Below are 6,407 nucleotides of genomic sequence, written 5' to 3'. Positions count from 1 at the left end.
TTTCAAATCTCGTCTTCTGAACATGCTATAGTCATGACTTTTAAGTGGTGGATAGCTCTTTGTTAGGAAAGTATGTCCTGTAGATTTGGACCCCCTAGCAACTGGAACTGCAGGAGCTGATTTTGACTCAAACTTTGAAAGAGAATAACGCAAGAAGGGGATGACGGATCATCGTAATTTTTGGTGTGTAGATAGCTTAAGTGATGATTTACATAATCATATGCCGATTATGCAAATTAATATCTGATTTGCATAATTAATGAGGACAGTTAATAAATCAGCCGCATTCTATTAAAGGACTCTCAAACACATGACATATGTAACTGAGAAAGAGATAAATATCAATAGATATCAATTATACAAATCAATACTTAATTTGCATAATTAATGACAAAATACTACATGTATAAATCCATAGTGGTAAATGATGGGGATTTCATCTTTGCACCATTTGGAAGTTAAGTAAATGTGGCCACTATTAGACACAAATCTTGCATGGAGGGCCTCATTTAATTATCTATGAGGAAATGGTACAATATCTTTTTTTGTGAAAACAAGATTTTCATACATTGGACAACTTGTGTTATTTTGGTAGAGAAGGTGATCGACTGATATGATTTATACGAGGTCCTTATTTGCATGTGGGCTAAAAAGGAAAACGTTAACAGAGACCACCGTCGCCATGGCAACATATTTTTACGTTGCCAATCTTGTTTTCAATTCTTTTTATTCTTTCTTATTTTACATTTCATTGTTGGTCTATTACTGCCATTTCACTCGAGAAACCCTCCACTAAATTTCATTTCATTTATTTTCGCACCCCCCTCCCCCTTCCAATTTTCCAACTGGCTTTGGCGTACTTAACTCTTGAGGCTCATTTTATTGTTATTTTTTTATCTACATTTGACGCCGCCATACCCAACTTTGGCGCCAAAAAGAGATGTACAAATTTGTTCTTTAAACGGGCGCATCAAAACGTGTCGTTATGTAGAAAACTACGAAGTTATGGATTCTCGCAGCCATCGTTTTTTTTTTGTTTGCAATCGACGTATTGAGGAGCCTTGAGTCTCTTAATACTATCATAGTACAAGCCACAAGTCACGTGACAAGTCCGTTTTTGGATAATCATTTTTTGTTGTTGTTTTTGTGTTGTACCGTACGTATGTGGTTCAAGTGTCCCGGATGTGGATTTCTCTGTGTCCCGGATGTGGACTTCTCAGTGTCCCGGATGTGGACTTCTCAAATGAATGACTGGTGTACTTTTTATACAGAACGACTGCTTTTGTGTTTAGTTCAAACGATGAGGCCAATGTGGTTTCCTGCAAAGTTGTATATTATGGGATGTATCTCTTCTTGTCGTCTGGGCATGCGCCCTAGAGAGAGAACGGACACTATGTGAACCACGTTGTTGATTGGGTGTTTCTGACAAAATGATATTCCATGGAAGGATGGATATACATTGATGTATTATAAAAGAAAGAAAACATGTATATTCGTTAGAAACTTTATTTTGTTCCAAGATTTTATTTATATAATAGCTTCATATTCTATATCACAATCTATTAAAGAAAATAATGCAGCTCCTGTTCTGAAACTGTAGCTTGTCAGCTGAAAGGTTATAAGTGTCTTGAATAGCCAAGATAGTGTCACACACATTGTAACTTTGTACTTTTTCGTTGTTTATAATAAATACCCCACCGGGGTCAAATCTAGAGCTGCCTCCACACAATTGCGGTGTCATTTCACTATTTATTTATGTTGAATGTTGTTAGCTGTAGTGACGACTATATCTGTGTAGTGAAGTAGATAATATAATAAGTCGCCGGAGTAGCTGGATGAATCTGAGTAACGACACTTGGGCATATTAGGAAATCACAAAATAACACCTTCAATGTTCTAGAACTGTCGAATTGAAAAAAAAAAAACTAGGGACTTATGGATTTAGGGACGTATAATACGCTTTAGCATTCGCCAGAAACAGTATCGTATGAAGAGCGCAAGGAAGGGCCAAAAGTTCAAACTTACTATGTACAATGTAGGCGCTGAAGACGGATAGACCCAACCGTCCAGACTTGTTTTCGGGCAGTCTAATTTATGGAGGGGTGGGACAGCCCGGTGTATTTGGGGACGCAGCCTTGTTGACCAAGTCGCAGCTCGTCTGATGTTGGACGCGGACAAAATAACGCGTGTTGACGAAGCCCAGACAGGAGCCGTAACTCCGCGCCTCGCACTTAAGTAAGAATGGGCGGATCCCGTCTGTCCAGGGATAGGGAAATGTCAACGAATTAAGTATCAACATACAATCTACGTGACACTATCTCCTCTACAGATGATACTGCTTGGCATATTTGTAGTACAGAAATCATAAAGACCAAAAATCAAAGCCTTCTCTGTTGGATGATTTTTTCTTGGGAGAATAAAAGGGCATAAAAGTTAGAATCCTACAAAATGATATTGTATGGCAAAATGAATAATTTTCAAGCTTTGATTTCACGGTCGTAGTTTCCGATCTCATAAAACTGTCAACGTTGATAACCGCAAATATCAAAACGTGACAGTGTTATCTTAGCATACAAAAATAGTGACCATTATAATTGCTACCTCAAGGGTTAACAACATACTACTTCGTGGACATAATCTTGAAAACGAACTACAGTGACAAAGCGGTTCGATGACGTCAAAGTAACGTTTTCAGAGATCTCGGTTGTCGGCCTTGTGTCTCCATATCGGCTCCCTGCCAGACAAGGAATGTAAAAATTCGAGCGAGTCTCTGTGTGAAGACTATATTTTACGTCAACGGGGCTCTAAGATCACTTCGGGGGCACGCCTTCCAACGTCGAGGTCACGAGTTGAGCCAGAAAGTCATGGCTGGAACGACTGAGTTGTCAGAAACACACGAGATCATTTTTCCTCAAGCTGACAGGACGGTCCAGGTCAAGCCACTGTCATGTGTGTTGTCTCCATAAAACACCCGATGTCAGCCTGTTTTTATAGTTTGAAACAAGCATGCAACAGGATTATGAAACTCTCCACAAACCCTGTGGACATTTTCTTCGCTAGGGGGCAAAGGTCAGGAATGAGCAAATTTACCCATGGTTCCACTTCCCGCGCACCCCCTCGGTAATCACGCCGCCATGTTGGTTCAACCGTCTCGAGTATTGAAAGGTCACGAAATGAGGTCGGAGCAAAGATACGAAGCAAACGAGATAAATGTAAAAATAGAAAAAAATGGTTTATTTCCTAATAAAAGACACTAGCCATGAGACTGAATTAGAACAAGTGACATCATTGGTTAGGCTTGTTGAATCGATAGATATTTTTTTTATATTTCGCGGTTATATATACACTATGATTCAAAGATCTATGATTCAACATAAAACAGTGCAGTTTGCATACTTGAATCATCTAATTCGGGAATGATCTAAATTAGATTAAAGCAAAGTGTTATGATTTCATAGTTTTATGTTTATTTTCAAACATATAAAGCACCTTTAGCTAAAGTATACTGCTACCTAAAGGCGTAAATTCCGGCCATTGTCACACGCATGCAGAATAACACAACTTAGGCCACACGCACTTGATTGTATTGATCACTTCAATGCGTGCATCGATTTTCACAAGTCTTAATTTATTATTTTTCAATTTTAAAATCTTGTGTGTGCTCCTCGCAACTACAAGCAAAGATTTGCCACAGTGGTGTATGTTGTCACACAAAATGAGCGAATATGTCGAATAACATGAAATATGATACTTCATAAAAGTACAAGTTTGTGACAACCTTGGTCACCACTTGCAATTGGGTTTCAACTTTAGTCATCTTTTTATTGCCTATCTGTTTTTTTCCGCATCGCCATCGTTTTACCATATCCGGCCAGAGCATAGCAGATGTCATCCAAACAATTGATATAGCGTGGCCTCAACTAAAAGACAACAAAAACTTGACTTGGCTCTAACAAGGTCTAGCAGTGGCGACTCCAGGGCTAGTCGCACCGCAAACATTGCCTTAACCTTGACAACATCGCAGACAGCGATCATCAATCTCGCTGACCAGTGTGCGCAATCACGCGATGACAGCGACTCCAACGTAGGTACGGACAAACATCCTCCTGGAACTATCACAGACACAAATACGACCAACCTTGTTGCCCAACCAACCCACCCTCTATACAAAGGAGAGAGGTTACGCTTCAGTGTGAGATGTCGCATTCTATACAATTAGTTGTCTCCTGACACGGCACGTCGTTCCAGCAAAAATACATACAGACTAGAGTTAAGTACTTGTGCTACACATACTTCAAGTTTGCTAAGTTAGTTTAGCGACTACGGGTAATTTTCATAAATATGAAATTATTTTTATTTAAATTGAATATGTGATAGTTGTGTGCCGATTTGTTAAAAATAGAAAGCTAGCGACCCCCAAAACACCCCTCACAATAAAATGGTATGGCGACCCTGTGACGTCACAATTCAAGATGGCGACCACCACACATGCCAACAGATCCAACAAAGGTTTTGCTACGCAAACCTGTAAAAATGAAACCAAAAACAAACGCCATAAAATAAACATTTATGTGTATACTTATATCGCCATGGAACAGTTTACCATATGGAATACAATCTGCAATTAGGAGCAATATTCGACAAGAGCTTCTTAGCTACATGTTTTAATTAACTTAAAGTCAACTTAAAGTGTCTATAATTCACGTAGCTGTAATAACGTTTAGTGTATTTTTGTATTTTATATTTATACGCCAGAAAGACTAGCTACTCTACTGATTGTATACCTGGCTATTGGAGTGAATAAAGCTAAGGCTGCATTAAATTTGAGCACAGAGATTGTTTTTTAACAATCTCAATGCGCTGTACAGAAAATGGTTCCTAATTATGGTATAAGCAATTCGCACCTTTATGCCAACCAAACAAAATTAGATGTAGATAAACCTTTTAAAATGTAAAAAGGGGGTTCTATTATTAAAAAAACACGAGTGCCGAAGAATGCTAAGGTCAGCAACCCAAGCCCAAAAGGCACCTGAGAGCAGTTACTTGACTGAGAGAGTGGTAACAGTTACTAGCGGTTGATGTAAATATGTGGATTATACAATGTTTCCTCGTGTAAATACTTTTACTTTTGAATATCCACCACCTATTCAAATAGTTATCTGTGTGTGTGTATTTGTGTGTGTGTGTGTGTATGTGTATGCGTGTGTTTATGTGTGTGTGTGTATGTATGTGTGTGCATGTTTGTGTGTTTGTGTGTTTGTGTGTGTGTGTGTGTGTGTGTGTGTGTGTATGGGTGTGTATGTGTTTATATGTGTGTGGTGCGTGAGAGAGAGAGAGAGAGGACTAGAGATATAAAGAGGGGAAAGAGGGAGAGAGAGGGAGGGAGGGAGAGAGAGAGAAAGAGAAAGAGAGAGACATGCCATTTCCGTGCATAGTACATCACCCGAGCAGAAAGTAGAGGTATCAATCTGCAATATATGAATACTTGATACGTCCCCCTCCCACCGTCTCAAACGTTTCTGCTAAACAAACCACGACGTAAACACGGTCATGGTCATGTTGCCGATAACTGCTCTCGTTCCAAGAGCACGCCCCGCCACCAACCAGAGGGCCATGTTGATGAAAACGGATCTCGTTCCCAAGCCGTGGCGTAGTGGGTTCATCACGTGACCCGCATACCCCGCCAGGGTAGCATTTTCGCAGCATACCATCGGCAATAGTAATGTCTCGTTCCGGTCCAGAGGATACTCTTTTAAAAGATGGGTGACTTTACATCCATAACGTGATACACCTATAATTATTGCGAAATGATAAACTATTTTCCAACAAAAACGATTGAACTTACCGAATGTTCGACCAAGACTCTAGCCCTCTTCAGGATAGCTGAAGACCCGATGTGAAAATCTGTCGTTGTCTGTGTTCAAGTTTCTTTACTTAAATTGTTTTCTAATAGGTCCATCATCAAATCATTAAGTTTACAGCGTATATGTCTTTGCCATAGCAATGTAGTTTGCTTCGGAAATATTGCATCAACACTCATTTCTATAGATGCCATGAATAATCGAGTCTAAACAAGACCTCGCACTTGACTTATGAATCTTATTGGATCATTCAAACTAGTGAGATAGACTACTGTGTATCTAAAGATGCAACTGTGTGCAAAATATCCATCAAAATGGCCACTTTTTTGGAACAGGCAAGGCGAATTGATGTTAGAATGGTCAAATTATGGGTGAACGTCTATAACCCTGAAAAAAGTGAAAACCTAATTTTGGTCGATCACATACTCTTTGATACTTCATCAATTTCATTGTTTTATACATCACTGAAAAGCCTTTTTTGTTACCATTTAGAATTATATCTTATATGTTATGATCATATACATTTGTGAAACGAGCACTACAGCT

Source organism: Branchiostoma lanceolatum, chromosome 12, assembly GCF_035083965.1.
Source record: "Branchiostoma lanceolatum isolate klBraLanc5 chromosome 12, klBraLanc5.hap2, whole genome shotgun sequence".
Classification (NCBI taxonomy): Eukaryota; Metazoa; Chordata; class Leptocardii; order Amphioxiformes; family Branchiostomatidae; genus Branchiostoma; species Branchiostoma lanceolatum.
Note: the sequence above shows the minus strand (reverse complement) of the source record.